The 21647-nt window shown below is 48.0% G+C and overlaps 1 protein-coding gene across 7 annotated transcripts in view; it reads right to left on the bottom strand.

Annotated features, from left to right (window-relative positions):
* Window positions 1-21647, bottom strand: part of LOC126571436 (histone demethylase UTY) — a 75896-nt gene that overhangs the window by 28409 nt on the left and 25840 nt on the right. The window lies entirely within an intron of this gene.

Here is a 21647-nt window from a genome sequence, read left to right as displayed (position 1 = left end):
ACGACCTCCAACGTGTTCAACCCTACGCTTACACAACCGGGTCCACTCTTAGTTAGTGCTTCATGGTATGGAAGATCAATCTACAAGTAGAAACGAACTAAAGTAGTAATGCTCCAAAGAACAGTTGTCAGCCCCTAGCACTACTCTGGACGCGGCTTTCATTCACGGCGAGCGTGGCGAGTCCCGTGATACGGAGGGACACGTGCAAGCCAGCCGCCTGGCCTGGGGTTCAGATGGGCGGAAGGGATGGGATTAGATTATGTGATGATGCCTGTGCTGGGGACAGGCTTCACGCACACTCGTCTCCGAACCGCAGGTGTAGAGAGTATTAGGAGGAAGGCACACAGAACGGCACTAACACAACGCCCATCTTATGCTGGCTGGCTGGGTTGGCCCTTCGATGTCGTCGCCATCTCGCCTCACCATCGTCATCGTGGTGCGTGTACGAAGGGCTCGGGCCTCGATTACATAGAGAGCGAGAGAGAGAGAGAGCTTAGAAAAGCGGGTTGGCCTGACTGCCTGCCTGCCATTGACGATTTCACCGGACGCACGTACACCATATCCTCCGTAAAATGGTGGTGCGCGCATCGGCGAACACACGGGGGGCGCGCCTGCCCTTCTCGTACCATATTTCGTGGCGGAAGTAGTACCAGGGGACGAGACGCTGGTAACGGTGAAGGGTATCTCGAGCACGAGCACAGTTCTCAGTTCTCTTGCTTCCCCGCATCGTATTCCGTTTCGTCATCGTTTTTATCGAGCTCGCGTTCGCTGTCGCGGAAGAAGACCCCATTCGGATTCACCCCATCGGTGCGACGCTGCTCCGGTTATGGTAATGCTACCCCGTGAGTGCCACAAAGCGGAAGCCACACGCAGTGGTTCTCATCATTTGGTAACAGAGAGAAAATGTTTTCATTGCAATTAAAGTTTGATAACTGAAAATTATCGCAGATTGAAGAAATATGTCGATGTCACCTTCGATGTATTTCGATTATCATCTAAGCAAGCATGCACCGATGACAGCTGCCAACTTGCATCTAATTATCCGTGCGCGTTATGCCGCCGAATAATATTTATCCAACAAATGGCCTGTTGGTTCATCTCACTAAAAACTTTATTCGATCGCATTATAGCGCGGGACCAGTTCCATAACAAATGGTCATATTAAAAACATTAGATGGAAACACGTGCCCTGTCTGCTGTGTGGTGCTGCCACCAGCCCAAGAAAAACACGGATCAAATGCGGGCAACTCAGTGGAAGAGGAGTAAAAATCAACAAACGGCCGATCAGGTCGCCTTCCTGCCGCCAGCGGTCATTTGTTTTATCAACAAAGCTCCCCTGCAGCATTGCTATCGCTAAGATGAAGCGACCAGTGTCTTAATTCTAATCCTCAAGAGACAACAGCTCTCCTTCTGCCAGCTGTATCCGATTGCTAAGATACGAAGGGGCAGCGGAATAGCAATGCAACTCAATTTTCCCATTTTTAAACAATATCTTGCAAGCTGGGTGGTCATCGGTTTGACTCACACGTGACTTGGCGTTGCAGCGTCGCAAGGAGTTTTAATTAAATCCTAGTGGTTAGTGCTGGAGAGAATTATATTAGAACATTCCACAATCATTTAATTAAACTGATGAATAATGAATTTAATCTAACTCCTGTCGCTACTCCTGGCGCCTTGGGAAGTGCACGGGAGTCCATAATAATCTCCCGGCAGGGCAGCAAGCAAATAAAAAAGCCACCCCCGGGCGTCATAGACGGCGATAGCGTATTGTTGCAGCCCTTCATCACGAAGAATACAATGTGACACTGGCAGGAATTCGCGGATGTCTGACTGTAAATTAGAAACATTGTCGAATTGTGTCCGCTTCACAAAGCGATTCCCTCTCCCAGGATTTTTCCACAATGTAGCCAGTCATCTATGTCACGAAGGGACTACGAGCAGGACTTGACTTACCAGAAATCAATAGAGCATAACGGATTCTCCCTGCGATGGGGTCAATTAAATCTTCCCCGCTTACAATCTCTCAACACCTTCCTCCTCCTCCTCCTCCATTCCGAGCTGCCGCTACTCCGCACACTTTGCTAAACAATGCGGTCCGAACATAATAACTTTTCTATTACCCGTGACGGGGGGGCACAGTCGAAATCTAATTACTTGAATTGAAGAACTCAAAGGACTCCCATACCGCCACCACCGTTCAAAGGAACTTCGGAGATGGTAATTGCAATATGGGGCCTGCTCCTGGGTGCGGCGGCGACTGTTGCTACACAGTTACAACAGCAGGCTATGATTTGCATAGGGTTCTGCCTTCTTTCGGTCCTTCACTCATTTCTTGTGAAACAAAATACCCCGAAAAGAAAAAGGATAACGGTTGGAAAGGGCGTCATGAAAGGTTTTCCGGATTTCCAATTTCCCGTTCACGCGTACGGTCTACTTGCCCACAAAAGAATCGCTGCTTGACTCTGCTTGAACGCTTACCGTACCACGGAACGGTGATCTCTGGGGGCTTCTACATTCCAGTGTCTTCCAGTGTCAGACCCAAAATAGACACCCTCTCACCATAACACCTCTATCCGGTATGTTGTAGGCGCCCCCCTCTCTGTATGCAAACACGACGCACACCATACCACGTCGCCGAGGCCGTGGTTTGGCGTGAAAAGATATTTTCTGATTTTCCACCACAGCAGCAGCAGCAGCTGTGGAAACCCAAAAATGGAATCCAAAGAAGACGGACCAGAGGGTGCACCGCATGCGCTCGTGTAAGACCAGCAGGAACGTGGTGTCCGTTTGGGGGGGGGACGCGCACCTAAACAAACTGATGACGATCAGAGAGCACGGTGAGGCCAATGGCCTCGCGCGAGTTCCAGAGCATGGACATCAGGGGGGCCACAGCAAGCACCTAACATGCGCTGCCGTGATGCATACGGGATGGGACTGACTGGCGTCGATGTTGCCTTGGGCTGTACGAAAAGAGAAGCGAGTGTTCCCAGATAGCCAAGCCCCATCGCTGCTGCTGTCTGGGGCGTTCAATAGATTGTCATCGTCGTGTGTGAACGCCACCAGCCCTGGTGAAGCCATCGTGGAATCGTGGAGTGGAGTGAAACTCCGCTGCAGCGATGCAACGACGAACCGGTGGAGACAGTGGAGTAATGGGTAAAAATCGATAATGTCCCTCGCCGGACTGACCGTACCCCGGGGGCGCATGCGAATGCACGACAACGATGGACACCGTTGCACTTGGTGGCTGGCTAGTGGTGGTGCTCGACATGCTCGACTGCACTCGCTGTTCCTGAACGACTGAACCACCCTCGACTGTAGAGGCTTCGGTCGCAACGCCGGTGTTTCTATGACTTCTAGTGCTCGGTGGTCTGGCCAGGGACTGCTGCCTCGAAGAGTCTGTCCGGGGTGGCATTACTGTGGCTACAAATCAGCCGCAGGCAATGCGAAGCATGCATGGTCCTGGCTAGACCCGTGAGGGAGGGGGATTGCCATCTAACGAGCCCTCTCCCCATGCTGGACATTTCATTAACGCTGTCACATCGAATTCGGTGTTCCGTGTGCACACATACACATGCACACACGGCTACATGTCGTATCCGTAGAGCCTCGTACTGCGATTGTGACACCCTCCCTCGCTGGTTCTGGTTGACGATCACCACACCAGCAGCAGCAGTCACCAGACGATAGCCGGCCCCGATAAATGTGCTGTACGTCGACTGCATATTAAGTGTTCCGGAACCTTTAGAGCCGCTCATCGAACACAGGGACTGAGGGACATTTTTGGTGAAGCCAATTTCCAACCACACCATCGGTGTACCCCTTGATACTTTGTCAGAAGCTTAGCCTCAACGCCAGGACACGGGTGGAGACGGTTTTCGAACAGGGAGTGAGGGGAGGGGTAATGGCGTGGACCATTTAGCAAAAATGGTTCTAGAATTTAATAAACGGAACTGGCATTCATAATTGGCGCAACAGGCGTTTGGGGAATGTTGAGTTCCAATACTAAAGCCAAGCTGTTGAAGGATGCATGCAGTTGGGATTTTCCAATCGAAGCAAGCGCTCGTGGATTCTGATAGCAACCACATAATGGTACGTTATAATAAATTTTTTCTAGAATAATTAAATTCCATTCAACTAATTTTTAATAGCAGCAATGTGCCAAATCGGTAATGTCAACGTACAAAAGGGAATTTATGATTTCCTTCAGTTCGATTTATCAATCTTTTGGGCAACTACAGTCACAGCCAACTAGAGTTCAACATAAATCAAGAGCACTATACAAAACGTCATCGACAAGTTTTTAATTGATTCTTCTCCTTAAGCTTCTTTGATGGAAATGGAATGCTACTCGATGAAACGATGTCGCCACACTCTTAAGCATTCAAAAGTAATCATTTTCATTTCTATTATAAACCTCAGAGCATATGCCCCTGCACTCCAGCCTCGGCGTCCTGTCTGCGAACCGTTAAAAGGATATCGGGATACCCCGTCTTTTCCGTTGAATATTTAACGCCAAATTTCACGTGAAAAGGGCACCGCGCAAACAGTGCACCAGTCACCATTGGAGTGAATTGGTTTGGCCTGCAACTTAAAAGGAAGGAATTGTGAGACGGGGAGGCTTTTTAAAAATTTAAAGAACGTTCAAACCATATGATTCCATCACCCCGAGAGGTGGTGCAAGCTAAGCCTTGTGTTGCTGAGCCCTCCGTGAATAATTGGCCCGCTATGGCCAGCTGCTGATGGCTACAAATCCACCCCGGAAGCAATGGAACCTAGCGGTCGTGTTGCGAACGAACGGCTAGGGTGTCCCGGCGCCACTATCGCAACATAAGAACTCTCACCGTTCGACCTTTTTGTGAGTCTCCCTTTAATTGAGTTTTCTTTTCCGTACTGTTTTCTTTGGAAATCCCTATGTTCCCGTCTGGCTGTGTGTCCTAAGGCAACATTCAAACGGGACCTTTTCTTATCCACATTAGAATGACAAAAGCAAAAAAAACGGTTAGATCTCGACGGTGAACCCTTCCCCCAGTGGCCTTCCAAAACCATATGATGTGCGAAAAATGATTCCAACATCTTCATCCACAAACCAGCAAGAGGCTTTCGTCTGCTTGGCGCCAGATTTGCACAAATTTAGGCACAGGAAGAATCCGAGAAATCCGTTAGCATTATTGGGTTGGGTTGCTTTGGCCAGCTGATATATTGTTCCAGCTGGTATTTTGTATAAAAATACCATTAATTCATGCCGACAAAATTCGTATTATAGAACAGCAGTAGCGTCAACGAACGCTCATCTAGCACATTGACAGCATAAAGTTTCGCATTCCTCTAGCAAAAGCATCCATCTTGTAGCAACGGAAACTTTACTCAACCTCACCGAATCTTCGTCCCATTTCGTTTCCACCACCGAATCAAATCGTGGTGGTGCAAAGGAAAAGAACCACAGAAAGCCACCACTTCGCGCATACAGCACCAGCATTCCACACAGCCTTCTCCTCTATCAAAAGCCACTTCTAACGGTTTTGCGCCGAGACGCCGAGCGTTCCTATGGCAGGCACATATGCGAAGTAGGCTCGTGTTCGATAGTATGCCCTAGAGGCCAGTAGAAATACGCAAAAGTGCCGAGAACCAATCGACGAAGAGAAAGAGGGTAAAAGCAGCCGCAGCCGCAGCAGCAGCAGCAGCAGCTTACAAAAAAAAAATGGCAAAGACTGGTTCCAGAATCAGGTTTAGCTCTTGGGATTTTTCTCTCGTTGCGGCCGTTTCGTGATCGTGAACTAACGATAAGTTGCAGAAATGATGTTCTAGCACCATCCTAGCGCGCTGTACCGAGTCCGTACCGTAACCCGGGGTGGAGGGGGTGCTGGCTGTGGTATCGTAAGACGTGACTCCTTCTCAACCATACAGACACCTTCACCTTATGCCAAGTCGTTTCGCAGATGAACCGTTGCGCTTACCTGTAACGGAAGGGAGAAAAGAAAAAGAACGAAAAACGATCATTAGTACATCTGGATTAATCTAATCGATTGTGAAGCCTCCGCTTTGGTGCGCACTTTGCAGAGTAAGATTAAGCATTAACTGTTTTTCCCACCCGCCCAATTGAACGGCGCATCAGTCACTCCCCGCACAGCGGTAACGACCTCGAGAAGAAGCCCATTCGGTGAATCAACTTCCAGCCTTTTTCGCTGGATCGCGACCACCACAGAGAGACCCTTTCCCGGCACAACACCGGATCGGATCGCCCAGACAGAAGAAAAGGGAACTCGACGAGCAGCACATCTTCCTACAAAAAACCGGATCAACCATCGAGGGGCTCACCCCCGCTCGAGGGAGGTCCTGCCAGCTTCTGCCACCCCTTTTTTAATGCTGACGGACCACGCAGGATCCGGTTTATTTGTTTATTTCCTCTTTACACCGTCCTCCTGCTGCACACGGTGGTGGTGGTGGTCGATTTCGTTGGTGCACTAACAGGTTCATCCTCTTTTGTTTTACGATCTCGTGCGTCTGGATCGTTGTCCTTTAGGGAGGGGGGACGACACAAACGAGACAAAAGGGGTGCATCATACGAAAGCGACCAAGAGAGAGATAGAAAGATCCTGGAGAGATGGAACTAATCGAAGGCGAGAGCCTTTTTTCCGTTTGCGTCACGACTACCGGCAGTTCGCTGTCCTTGATTGTTATTGTTGTGTCGTCTTCTTTCTTTTGCAGGTTTTGCCACTGTCATCTGACTTCTTTTTACGTAACTTCAATGTCATTGATCTATGACATTGTAATTTTTTGTTTCAAAGAAATTAAATAATTTATTTATTACGTTTCGCGCGCAGCATTTACTGTTCAGATGGAAATACATTAATTCACAAAAATACTTCCATTAATTCTTATTCTTCGTCTACAAAGGCGAAAGAGAGACGATAGAAAATTCTGAAATAAACTAAATGATTTTTACAGAAGTAGTAATAGCAGCATAAAGCTATTTGAATTAGTGATAAAACAATCGAACAAATTGTGTATAAAAAAATCCAACTTTACTCAAAAACAAATAAAAATGAATAAGAAATTTAAGAAAAAGCCTACTCCGAACAATCAGCACCAGTGTATCATTGGCATGAATATCTGCACCCGAAAATCACTCCATTAGCAAAAGTGTCCAATTAAGTGACCATTTAGAGCGCAGCATTCTTTCGAAGAATCCTGAAACGCGCATTTTTTTTTCTTTAATGCTCGGCAAGTATCTCGCCCTGTTTAATGAATATGGAACGAAGTGACGGGGAGGAATCGTCGATTCACAAAAAAAGAAAGAAGAAAGAAAGAAATTCCAAAACCGCCACGAACCAACCCAACACACACTAATCAAACTCTGATCTCGCGCGATCCGATGCGCATCTTGCATCGGTGCATTCTTCTTTCGGTGGTACAAAGTAGCTCAAGCAGCAGCAGCAGCAAGTTTAACATTCCCGTCTGTTCCTGCCCCGGATCTTCTCCATCTCCTCCTTCACCACTCGATCATTCGATGTCGCAGTCTCATTCTCTGTTGCTGCTGCTGCTATTTAGCTGACCAACTTCAACTCCGCAACGATAGAAAATCAAGAACTACACAAAACGCTGGTTAGAAGGGAAGGGATTTTTGGGGAGCGAAGAGAGGGCATCAACCACATGCACACACAGCGCATGTGGACGCACAACAAACGCACGAAACGAAGCAGAAAAAAAACTACCGAGGAAGCACTGCAGTTGGCAAGTCTACAACTTTGAAAAGCGAAGATTTATGTGCATCGTTGGCAGCGAAACCCTTCCCCCCCGTTCGTTGGAAAGCGGAAAGAACGGCAAGCCGCCCGCCGCGACGACGTTTTATGGCTTTACAACCGGGCAAAGCTGTGGTCGCGAATCGACGCGAAGAGGCACACGACACATGCAACTGCTGCTGCAACGCCTGCTGCTGTTGCTGTACACGGAACAACGCGCTCGGGTGCAGTTCGCATCGTAACGCATTTGGCGTCTATTTTCGTCGTTCACTGCTGCTGCTGCTGCTAAGAGGGTGAGAAGATGATCTTCGAATGAAAGAAGCAACGACAGCAAAACAAACAGAAAAAAAACCACGGCGCTCGCTCGCACCGAAATACGCACACAAATGACACACGTCGCAAGTTCGTTTTATTGTGTCCAAATCAGAACCAACCGCCCAAGGAACCCATCGAGGGGAGGGTGTGGAGGGGGTGACACAGGAATTACAAACAACGCAAGAACCATAAAAAGTGCTACCGAACCTGAGAGTAGAGAGTACGATGATCTCGTCCCCAATCTCTCGCACACGCTTTCTCCCTCTTCCACTCTGTATTCGCGGTTTTCGCATTTTTATTTATGCAGTGCAACCCGGGGGGAGGCTACCGCAAGTTTGTTTCGCGACGCGTGCAAGACGTGCCCCGAAGCATGGGTCCCCCAGTGTCAGAACGTGTCACTCATTGCCCTGATGCCCCACGTTCGGCAGCTCGATCTCTGCTCAATCATAACGAATTAAGAAAAAGGGGAGCGAGCGAGCACGAACGAATGACGACGTGGTGCCGCCGTTGGTAGCGTTCCGTGCCATTAAATGGTTCTAACTAGTGATTGCCGCATTACGTAACGAGTTTGTTCATAATTTGCTTTGTCAATAAATAGACACAGCTGTTTCCCGTAAAGAGGACGCTGAAGAGGAGTATTTCATTCAGATCAGATGTTTAGGATGATTTAAGATTGAATAGCATCAACAAATTAACGACCAGCACTTCCGAACGTGAGCTATCGAATTTAGGTGCGTCAATGCAATTTAAAATAAATAGAATGTTAAGAGTGGCTAAAAGAACAAGCTATTCAAAGCGTAGTTAATTAACGAAAAGCATTAATTGTAGGATGATATTCGAAAGCAAAATAAATAAAAAATCGAATAGAATACTGCAACAGGTTAATAAACTTTGTTTATGAAAAATGTTTATGCTTTTGCATATAAATGGGCATGAATCAGGGTGTGATAAGTATCTGTTATACATTTGTTTTGTTATTTATTACTCCTCTTTTCAATAATCAGTTGATTATCCACCTTTTACAACAGGGTTCTTTGTTGATTGTTTGTATCATTTTAAATCATTTTGAATGTTTATGAGCAAACATATCATTGCAGGATTTAAAAGCATTCTTATCCTTTTCTGACAACAAATAACTGGCGAGTTGAGTCACAGCCTGATCCTGCCTTACTCGCTGTGCCCTCACAACTGAAGTCAGCTGATTCGACCAAACATATACTTCAGAAAATACTACTTGTCGCTGTCACTTAAAAATGATAAACCAAAGAGTGGTAGGGAAGGAAAGGGAGCAAAATAAACAATCATTAACAATCGCGCCGATCGATTCCGAGCCGCCAGCCAGCGGAACAACAGGAATGCAAAAAAAAGAAGGTCACAACAAACAAAGCACAACGCACAACGAAGAAGAAGAAGAGAAAACCGGATCCTACCACCACACGGGTCGGGATGCAATTATTCCGATCCTTTTTGCCATTGCCCTCGGCCACGATCGGAAGGAGAGTGGAGCCTACACACTGGTACTGGCAGGTGCTGAGGGGCAACGGGATACTCGCGTAAAACCACGTGCCCGCCGCCCGTGCTGCACTCGCGCACTTCCTTTTGTCCACTTTCTTTTTCACCCCACCGGGGGGGCCGAATTTGGGGCGCTCTGTGTTGTCGCCGTTGTTGTGTAATGAAGGGCTGGAAGGAGTACATTAAGTATTTGAATATGTGTCAGCCATGCCGGAACGATTACCGTGTATTGGAGAAGATGGTGTGCCTTCTGTTCTGGTCAGCTTCATCGGAAAGGCATCTTCTTGTGAAAAAGTGAACTGGTTAAGAGTTTGTTAACATACAAAGTAGTAAAGTATACCACTAACGGCAATAAAGAAAAACGAGTAAAATTAACTGGCCTAAAGGCAACACACCAGAGAGAAAGAAAGAGCGTTAATCTGGTTACAGTTTATGGCCATTTAAATAAAGACATAAAACATCAGCTGTGGGGCACAACAGATCGCACAACGCCACAAAACTCGTAAACGTCAATCTGACACACATGATCCTGGTGCCGATGCTGTGAGTAAAATGCTAAATCCCCCCTTTGCCAAAACGATCGCCAACCGATGACGGCTATATGCACTTTTGCGCAGCCTCTCGAGCACGACGATGATCTCGTACGTGCGATCGAAAGAGGAGGGATGAGCGAAATGAACCTCAACAGACAGCCACTTTCTGTTTTGCACACGATCGCGATCGCTTCGTGCGTTCATCCGCGAACATAAGAGTCTGTCTGGTGCGCCCGGTGTGGATCTCCTTTGCGGTGGTGTGTGCGCGATCGCGACGCGCGTTGATGGCTGCCCACCCTCCGCCGACCAGTCCCCCACCCAATCCGCCCGCCGGAAGGTTCAATAAACTTTTCGTCTTCATTTTAGCGACTCGTTCTCGCCATCTCTGCTCCGTTTTCCGACCTCCGTTTTTTTTTGCGCTTAGATATATCCCTGCCTGGCTGGCGGGCGGGCTGGCGGGCGGGCTGGCTGGCAGGCATACCTGGTTCTTTCCTTCCAGACGATCAGCACCGATCTTTCTGATTCTTCATCATTTGTTCTCCCTCGCTCACTCTCTCTCTCTCTTTCTCTCGCTAAGCATCGAAGCAGAACACAAACAAAGAACACAAAGAGCGATCAAGCATCTTCCTTTTCAAACACGCTGTTGTCCCTCGGCATGTGCGTCCCCTGCGCGAGATCTACCCCTTTTTCGTCTGCCATGTGTGCGTGTTTGCACTGAAGATCAAACGCAACACACAAGCAAGCAAGCAAGCGAACGAGCGAGCATTCCCGAGAGAGACCGCCACACAATGCGCGTTTATAGCGTGGCAAGCGGATCGTAAACTCACCTTTACGAAAGGCGAGACCCAGGATGGTGAAGTGATCACTCCTAAAAAAATACCCCCGATTTAATGCGCCGAAGAAATTGGTTTCCTTTCGTTCCATGGTTTGAGATCGGATTATAAAAAAAAGAAATGGGAACGGGAAAATAGATAATAAACGAACGGAATCCTCCCTAAACGTGTGCTGTAGCATACCAACCAAAAAAAAACAAGAAGCTTAGCGATACCGACAACCGTTTATGATTTATGCGCGCTCGGATCGAATCGAATCGAATCCGGGGGGTCATACTCATGCTCCTTCATATCTTTTATGCATCATCGCATAAGATATATTTCGCTTTTACGATCCCCAAACAGGAGCTACAGTAAAAATGGCATAAATAGTTCAATAATCACCATCAGTGCTTGTAGTCCGTTCATCTTATTTTTATTAATTTTTAATTGAATGATTTTATAGCTGATTGCATCATAACGTGCAGATGATGAGAAGATTAATGACGCAGTTCGCATTAATTTTTAATTTAACGTCAATAAATCGAAACATTAAATGCTTTAAATGCGATGCCTGAGATTGGCGGAACTGAAATGATCTACTAATCAGTGCTGGAACCACAAATCATCAACTGATTGACGCACCGACTCGCAGCATCCATCGCCGTCGCCGCCGCCGATTGTTTGTTTACAGTGAGTACGTCACAACAAACACAAGCTCGTCGTTCGCACTCAATCTTCCAGATACTGATGTCGATGACGAGGTTTGTGGTCCCAGAACCAGACCGTCGATGATCGCACGTGCATAAAGTGTTCTCCCGTTCTCCAGCATCTCCGCGTACACACGACACGAAGTAAAAAAAAAAAAGGAAGAGGACAACGCGTAAGTGAACACTCTACTTACACCATTACCACCGGTGAGGAGAAGACGCAGTGCGAGGACACGTGAGAAGAGGGGCATAAGAAACGAGTTTTTCTTTAATAATTTGCTCCACCGCCATATGGTTGCCATGACGACGACAACTACGTCGCCGAACACCGCGAAGAGACGAATGTTTTTTGTTGTCACTCGTTAATGCCACTACCACCAAAGCACTACTTTGGTTACGCCGAGGCGTACTCGGATTCGTCAAAAAGTGTCACTCCTGGAAACGGGAAACTGTCAAACAGCTAATCTATCAACCGACATCTCATCAAAGAGATATTAATCCAATAAACGAATTGAAAGAAAGTGAACAGAAGCACAGAGCAGAGAGCAGAGCAGATTAATTGGTTTCACACCTGTTGAAAACTGGTGGCAAGAGAAATAGCAACTATATTCCATGGCAACAAACAAACATTCGTTCGCTGACAACAACTACTACCGTCACCACTCGGCCGGTTCTCCATTCTCGGCACGTGAATCAACCAGCGAACCGCACATTCCTAGGCGCGCAGAGCACATAAACAAAAAGCACGCACGCAAAAGATAACTATTCGCGAACCGGTTCGGCGTCTTTGCTCCCTCTCGCGAGCACGCGCGATATTTTTGGTAACGGTTTTTGGGAGGTTGCGAATGGATGCCTAGACAAGGCGCCACAAACAAGTGACTGGTGAGCTTGATCATAGAGAGAGAGAGAGCAAGAGAGGGAGAGATCGTGGTTTGCCTGGGACAACTCCTGTGACAGCATTCCAGTACCACCCTGGAAAGGGGCCGCAGAAAGCACCCAAGAGGTTCAGTGACGTCACCGGCACCGCGGCGTTGACCGAAAAATGGCAAAACAGTTAAAGAGTCCCTGGAGTCCCACCTGGAGAGCGTCCCCCTCCCGTTGTTAATAATGTCGAAACCACTGGAGAGCAATGGGGATCGTCATTGGTATGGGTGTGTCTCAAGGCATCGTCAGTTTGTTGGAGTCTGGAGTAGAAGGTTCCATGCTGCTCTGCTGGACCAACCACCACCCAACTCGCCCCCCACCCGGGGGTTTCGCACACATACTCACACCGAGAACGCAAAGTGAACGTTCGTTGAACCCGCTCCGCACAACCACAAGAGCAGCATCATCATGATGTTGTGGCCCCGATTGGAGTCGAGAATTAATCTTTTCGTTTGTTTCTTTCGTCGCACAACCCGGACGGCCTCTTTTACGCGCACGTGCTTGAGAGTGTGTGCACGACGGAAAACGCGATCGTGCTGCAGAAGATCGGGAAAACTGCGATTTATTTTCTTTTCGCTTTTGCAACCTCTCCCAACCGGACGTACGTACATGTGCGCGTGTCTGTGTTGGCCACCACTGGTGTGCCGCCCTAAATTGTCGCTACATTGAGTAGGTCATGCACATCAGAGCTCGTTAACGGACGGGCGCTAACATTCTGTCTGCTTCACGAGGCCGCAAAGTCACGAGAATTGCATCGTCGTTGCAGTGTCCTGATGAGCATTGATTTCTTTTAAAAAGAAAGTAAAAAAATAACATCTTGAAAAGCTGTGGCAGGAATCAACCGTTAAGCCGAATGATGACCACACGTTGTGCTGGAGTCATGGCGAGATAAAAATAATAACAAACGCCCGACGACGACGACGACGACGATGTCGCAACAGCTGGCCGGAAGCAGGGGGCACCAAATCCATAGAGACCGTCCTTTTATCGTCTTCTAGCAGCCTTGAGAACGTACGCACGCATACCGCAACATAAGTAAGCCCTCAAAAACCGAACAAGCATATTCTAGACAAGAACCCTCCTCACGTACACCAGGGGCCCTTACGTGAAGTTGAGACTTGCCGGCTGTACTGTCGGTATATGTGTTTTCTTTTCCCTCTTTCACCTCCTAGCCATAACGCCACCGGTTCCTCGGTGTGTCGAGAGCAGACACGAGCGGTTTAAGCAGGCGTGGAACGGGATGGAAACGCAGCTCAAGATGGTTTGCTGCCGAGGGTTACCAAACGCCGAACGGTAGAAGATCGTAAGTTCCAACTACTGATTTTAATTTATTGCCACCAACAAATGGTACGGTACGGTAATGGTAGCTATAAAGATGATGGTTTATGTTCCGTTTTCAAGTGCAAATGTTCAATTATACTCTTACAACAAACCATTGGAGCACACGAACGAGACATAAGTGTCGATGTGTATGTCGAGCGAGGAGTAGCATATAAAAATTGATAAGGCATGGTTTCCACCCCAAAATTCCAGCTGCTATGAAGTCTGCCACACAGATAAGCTCGCTTTTGGGAAGCAGCGATCTGACTTGAAGCGAACACCGCGTCGCGTCGAGTAACGCAAAGGGAACTCAGATTAATGGTCGATTCATCATCGAATCGAATCCGATAGCCGAGAGCTCGACCGGACACCACTCGAAACACGTCACTAGTGACGAAGTGACCATCAGAGTTGGGTGGTGGTGGGGGGATTAGCCAACGAAACAGCTGCGAACGTCATCGACAAACGTCAGAGGCGCTCGACGAGACGAGTTTACACTAGTCCTAGTCACGTGAAATTCCGCTTAATCGTCGATGATTCGTCGACATTTGCATTCGCTCGCTCGCGAGGCCTAGAAACAGCTGATGAGCTTGCTTGCGGGTTGCTTGGTTGCTGGTGAGGTTGGCACAAAGCGCGCTGTTCGTGATTAAACACGTAATTTCCACAAAACTCCAGAGCGATATCCAGGAGTTTCCTGACGTTGTTAAGCAAATGATTCATGGGAATACGTGATGGAATTCCGGGGGTCTCTCCAAGTGATTTTGGAGGAAAATATTTGTACAAGCACAAGTAGGCTTCGGTGTAACCACGGATGCTACGATGTGTGACGTGTGTTTGGTGAGGTTCTCCGGATCCTAAATTCAAAACTCCGCGATTGCTATATGTCTTGAGTGGAACACGGTCGCTCAGGCCCACATGCTTCGTTAATGATGCGCTTCCTCTCGCAGTTGTCTCGTCGTCTCGCTGAGTAAAACACGATGCGTGACGCGTGACAAACCAAGCGCACGCATCCGCGCCCATCCGTTTCCGGTCGGCGTCGTTTGGTGACATTTGAGTGGCGGCACTTAAACTGCAATAAATGTCACTGGAAGCTAGGAAGCCGATTGGTGAGGTGATTTAAAGTGGAGGTGCAGTGGCTGCTTCTTAGATTGGGATCGAAGAGCTCCGTAAGGAACGGAAGTGCACTGCTTACTGACTCTATTAAAAGTTATAGCCAGCAACTGCAATTTAAAAACATATTTTAAGTCCATTTCGATCGAGATTGTTGTGATTTCCTAAATCGAATTCACCTAGAATCTTAGAGCTATCAAATACTGGCGCAACCATGACCTATGCCAACGGAACGTGGCCAACCGTTCGTTCGAGGTAACCTTTTCAATGAATCCTGTCATCCGCCACTCACCGGGCCAATTTGATCCACGTACACCACAGTCCCCTATTCTAACGATGCGGCCAATTAAATGCAATTTCCCTAACCGCGCACGGATGCAATTGCATCATACACGATTTAAACAGCCCACCGAGCCGTGTGTCTAGTTCTCCGGTCTGTTGTTTTGTGCACCATGCCATCTTTAGTCTTTGCCTCTTTAATCTCGAAAACGGTTTGCTGCAAGAGCGGCCAATGATGAAGGTACTGGCGGCGCATAAGACAAAATAAAACCACCAACCGCCAAGCTCAGCATTACGTGACACACACTACAGGAAGCGCGCTCAGACGAGATCTCATCTCGAGTGTGCTCTGATGATGATGATGATGATGGCGATGGGCCTGGGTCGACTGACTGTGCGAGAGGAGTGTTCCAACCTTCTGAATAGCTCCTCACCTTCCCTTTGCACCGCCGTCGGCAGCATAAAGCGACAAAGAGTTGACAGTCACGACAACAACGAGAGGACAAGGAGGGTGACAGCAGCAAAAGCAAAAGCATCAGAAACAACCGCGACTACCGCTGACGTGACATTACGCGACTAGCAATGCAACCCCGCCATGCATAGAGATAGAATGCAATGCGCCCACAACACCACCACGACGTCGTGAGCGCCTCGATGGGTAAGGGTTGCTGATGCACTAACAACGCGACCGCCTTCCTCCTCCTGGGCGCCACACACCACCCGCATGAGGAGCGATCGTGGGGCTTTAATGATCTTGCATCTCGCCCAGTCGCCGGGGGGACAGCAGACAGTGGCAGGGAATTGATTGCACGTTCCTCCGTGTGTTTCCCTCCCGTTCGTTCATTCTTTGTTTGCCAGGGACGCGCAAAGCAAAGCAAAAAAGCAAATAACTCTACTTCTATCTTCCTGGAGCCGTTGTTGCTCGGTTGTTGTTTGTTTTAGTTGGATTTGTTTTTTTTTTCTCCCGTTTTCTTTTTCTATGTTTGTCTTCCGCCAGCATAGCAAGGGTCTTGGTTGCTGGCTTATGTAACGAACGTTACAATCGCTTAACATAACGTCCATGACGCGATGGCACAATGCACGTGGGGAGTTAATAGTATCGTTTGAGAGGTAGGTAGTAGCAAGATCCAATGGCATTTAATATTCAAAAACATATGAAAATGAATCTATTTAACCTACATTTGCAAACAATACCGAGCAACATCACTAAACTTAGAGAGTACAGAAAGGAGGAAAAATTCACCTCAGATCGGATCATCAAACCCCTTCAGGTGTGTTCCTGACCTTCTTCTTACCAGCATGCCATACGATAGTTACGATAGTCGCTGCACACATGTGCGCTTTGACCGCGATGCCATTTGTGATTGCATTTACTCACTCTCTTTCTCTCTCTCCGGGTGCATGTGCATCGAAAACTCCGTTAGGTCTACGGAAACACCGTTAGACTTTTGCGCTGCACGCTAAGGCTAAGTGCACCACAACAACAACAACACTAAAGTACCCAGAGTCTGTCAGAGCCATCCACAACTTCAATCTAACGGTGTTTTCTCTCTGAGGTTTGTGTGCTTTGGGGGGGGGTTTGCAAACCTACGGCGTGCGATCACCACAAGTTCATGAGGAGGAAGGCGCGGTGACGACGCCATGATGCAATTTAAGTGCATCATTCGACTCCGCCCCTGCGCGCGATCGCGATATAAAAAGGAGGCTACTATTATAGTAGGCTGGGTGCCACAGAATTTCGATAGCACACAGTCAGTCACTGTATGGTGGTAGTTGTGTGCTTCAGATGTGAAGGCAACTAGATACCACTTTAAAAGTGCACCACAAACCACCAAACTGCAGTCAAAAACCGCATCACGAGGTCCGCAAAAATTGTATAACCTCGAGCGTATGCACCGCCAATGTGGTGCCGGGCTGAAAAAGAGCTTTCTAATATTACTTTTTAGCGGTTTTTTTTTTCGTGGCTTTATTGTGGGTCATGTGTAATGCAAAATGCCTCTCCGTTCCTTCGCTTCGCTTGGCTCGAAAAAAAAACCATCGCACGACACTTCACATGACTTTGCGACAGGTAAAAAGCAAAAGAAAAATGGCAAGTTTTATTGCCGCGCACAGACCCCGGGGCGCCCAAACGGTCCGGCATCTGGCTGTGTAGGATGAGGGTAGTGGGCATTGCATAATGGGGTCCCAGCTCCACTCATCAGTATCCTTCTTCGTTGCTTTATGATCGTGGTGCATTTGAGATTGCATTTCACATTTAAATACCCACGTGGCACAAGATCTTTGGCGTATTGTTGGGACTGGGGAAGCAAAAACGGAAACACCATACTAGCCTCGCTTTTTAGGGCACTTCACGGATCCGCCGATGGCCAAAAACATGAAGAAACAGCGGGAATTATGGTCTTAAGGCGATGAGCAAGTATAAAGTGGTTGCAGCACTCCTTGTGTTTGTGTTGTACCTAGTTTTGGTAAGTTCGATTCATCAAAATAACGCGCAATCATTCGATAACCTGACAGGCGATTCCACTTTCCATTTCGGTTTATTTCTGGTCGGCATCGATTCGACGTGTGAAACGTGAATCGCGAAAGATCTCTGGTTAAGATGTGATTTATTGCACCGAGCAGCGACTAGTTCGGGAGTGTTGTAAAAAATCCCGTCAAAGAAGCTAAAAAATACAAAAACCTTGTTAATATGTCGATATAAACTTTGAAAGCTCCTCTCCAAAGGAAATTTCAACTTATGGTACAGGACTAAGAAGGCTGTAAAGTGAAGAGCTGCTCTTCTGCATCAGTTTGTGTTGTTCAAACAATCCAAAAACAAAGTCAAATGCCAAGCGTTGTGGCTCTTCTCCCGCACCAACACTGCGACCAAGATACCATTTTGTTTTCTCCGGCAAACCCGGATGGAAACACACATTCCCCCACCCGCAGTTTGGTAAAACGAGAACACAACACAAGAGAAAGACACACCACTGATCGCTCTCGAGCTCTCGAGAAAGCCCTTTCACGTCTTACGCGCGCTCGGTCCCGCGGTCTGCTCCTTCTTCAGCCAACCCACCACAAACGTTGTTTGAAAAATGCATTTCTCCACTCGGTTCCCCTGTGAGCACGTGAAAGCATTCCTTCGTTTGGTCACCGGCGCCGTTCAAGGAGGTCACAAACAACGGCCACTCAACATCGAATGGCAGGCGGCATCACATACTGCTACGTGATGGCTGGTGATGGTTGTTGCTTTGGGGCGATGCTGTGGAGCACTGAAGCTCAGTGGAGGAAGACTCAACCAACATCATCAGAGATCACCAACCTCTCTTCTTCGCCTTCGTCTTCGAGAAGGAGGCTGACAACGAATGCGGGTGCCTTTTGGTGCGTTATTCTTTTTGGAAATCAAGCCCACGTACGAAAGAAGAAGGTTTAATTGTGGGGTTTAGCTTCGTCAGAGTCAGAGGGAATGCTATAAAAATATGTATTTAATACAACGTTTTCTACACAGATCCCTTTTCATTTTTGGAGAATCCATTTTCTATACCAATGGTCTTATATATTTAGACAAACGAAACGATTCTTGCATAATGCCTAGCGTCGTTATCACTGAGACAACTGCAATGCAAACACTTTCATAATTGCGCAATCAGCACGAAACAGAACAAACACTGCTGCTGCATTTAAAGGCATGATAAGCGACCACGAAGCCACTTGCGAGTCCTTCCGAAAAACGCCGGCTCAAGCACATGCCATCTATTTATACAAACGCGGCCTCTCTAAGCAAACGATGGTCCCCTGGAGGCGCGTGACCTTTACCCACAATCCCGGACCTACCTCAAAAGCCACGGAGGAGCCATGGAGCCGCCGTGAAGCCTTCAAATCGGAGCCTCCGGATACCGAGTTGGCTCCGTAACTTTCGGTCCCAAAAACCGAATCAAAAGCTCGCTCACTTTAGCTGTTGGCCGCGTTTGAGCCGACCCGGTCAGCCCTAGGCCCTGACGTCAACGTCGCGAGCGAGCGAGCGACCGTGCACGCGATGCCATCCTCGACCTAGATCCCGAGGAAGTGCACAGCCCCAATGCGACGGTCTATTGTGGCACAACCGACCAGACAAGAATGCCGCTTGTGGGGGGGCTGATGCGTTTTTCACAATCTACGGATTTCACCTTCACGATCCGTGATGAATGGTGCATCAATCTGCCGATCAGATCTCCGTAGGTGGCATACCACCGTGGTGGTGGTGATCGTGCTTCTGTTGCTGCTGCACATGCAACGGTGTTAAGTGTATAGTTTATTTGCATGTTCGTGGTCCTCACCACCATCACCCACCAGCAACAGCAACAGTGAACTGAGGTAATCAACCTAATTTTAGCCAGCGCCAATACCGACCACCCACACCAGATGGCGACAACACGAACGAACGAACGAACGGAATGCATTTTGCGAGACATTATAATACCGCCGTTCGAGCGGCCAAATCGCACACCAAACCACGACCACTTCGTAGGTATAGATATGTGGATGTGGTAGAGCGTGAATGTTTGAAGTGAATGCAACTAAATTGCACACCACGAACAGAGAGAGCAGGCGATGGTGCACTGCGTTGCGTTGCAACTGCACCATCGCTAAGCTAAACTGGAGCTCACTCGATCGAAACGGTGCGCACAGCGGTGGTGGCGCGTTCGGAAGGGGGAACACGACGGATGGTTTCATAAAAAAGAAGCTTCGCCATTAGCTTCCTCCACAACCACTGCACTGCACCGCTGGTGCAAGAAATGAGAACGCTCGGGCGGTTTGCTGGCCCACTATAATGGTGCCACCATCGCGAAACGGAGTGACTGCCTTGCTAGCCCCTAGGCATACTCTCTTTCGCGGGCCGTAGAGGATGTAGAACGAAAAAGAAAAGAAATAAAACTGCCTCAAGGCCTTCTTTGCTCTCTCTATACCAGAACCAGCGGTGGATTGATAAGTTCCGTGGACGTTGACAGGTGTTTGTGTTCGAGTCTCATTGGAAACCACGCAGGAAAAGAACCAAATTTATGCTCCGGAAAGGAACCAAAAAAATGGTACGCTCCACAAAACATTAGGACACTCATAAAGATCCTAAAGCCCTAGAAAGACCGGTGACGGAAGTATGCGTCTTCTTGTAACCGGATGGTGAAGGTTCAGGCTACATAAAAGGAAGCGGTGCGGAAGTACGGCTTACAGTTGGCCAGCAAAACGATGATCACATACACATAACCACTTCCTTCTTTCCTCCTTCCCTCCCGCACCAGAATACGGGCGACGGAAGTGAAAACGAGGAGCGTAGACACAGAAAGAGAGACACACCAAGAAGGCCAAATACAGAAAACAAACAACCGCGCGGTTCGGTCGCGTTGAGCGTGCGTCTGTACATACAACATGGTGCCAGGGCTGGTGGGTTCGCGCTGGCCCGTGTAATAAACGTGTGACCTACATATTCTAGACCTTCTTTTCCATTCCATCGCCACGGCTTTGTGTCTGTTGCCTCGGAATGTGTCAGAGAGGATGTGCTTGTGTGTGGCAGTGTGATTGCCAAACGTCTTGTCTGTTGTTCATGTTGTGCATCCTCCCCTTCCCATCGTTTGAGAGTTTTATGAACGGATCCGAACATGCCTGACCAGATGCACCACAACAATCTGATAGACTCGGAGGAGAGCAATGTTTACAGGAAGCTTCAGTAGACGAGGTTATTTCAAAATATGTTTTCCACGAGATGCAACATTGATGCTAGTTACTTATCAGGCTGCTAGTGCGATCATCGGCTTCAATGGCACTAGAATGTTCATCAATCGCCATCTTCCTTCTATTTTCTATCCGTGTTCTCTAAGATTACATGTCGATACTGTCGCATCACCTCAGATTTCGATTCCTTATCGCAATCTTCTTTTTATGAATCTCAAAGGCTATAGAAGAACATTCTCTTTATGATCACAGCATCGATCGTTCTCATGACATTCCCAAGCCGAATCGAAGAAGAACAGCAAACTAGGCGAAGCATTTCGAGCCAGGAATCACCTTCAGGATGGATAGAACCTACAACAAAGAGCAGTGACGACAGTGGTGAAGCCAATGAGAAGAAGACATACACAACGGATCATAAATCATTCAACTTCTGCCCCTCTCTCTTTCTCTCTCCGTCCATTCTAGAGCTTTCGAAGGTTCTCTTCTCGCGTGCGGTGGTTGTGATGATGGTGCACAACACTAGACAAAAGGCCGTAAGCGAAAATCTAATAACCGGAACACACCCCGAGATGCACCGATGCGATACGTGGTGTGGTGTGGTGCAAGCGCTAGCGCAACGGACAAAGAACTGTCTGCCAGTGGCCCGAACCAGGGACCCTCCTTCCAATGTCTCGCTAGCTATCCATTTTCATCACATTTTCCACCGGC

Source organism: Anopheles aquasalis, chromosome 2 (assembly GCF_943734665.1).
Source record: "Anopheles aquasalis chromosome 2, idAnoAquaMG_Q_19, whole genome shotgun sequence".
Lineage (NCBI taxonomy): Eukaryota > Metazoa > Arthropoda > Insecta > Diptera > Culicidae > Anopheles > Anopheles aquasalis.
Note: the sequence above shows the minus strand (reverse complement) of the source record. Positions and strands in the feature narration are given on the sequence as shown.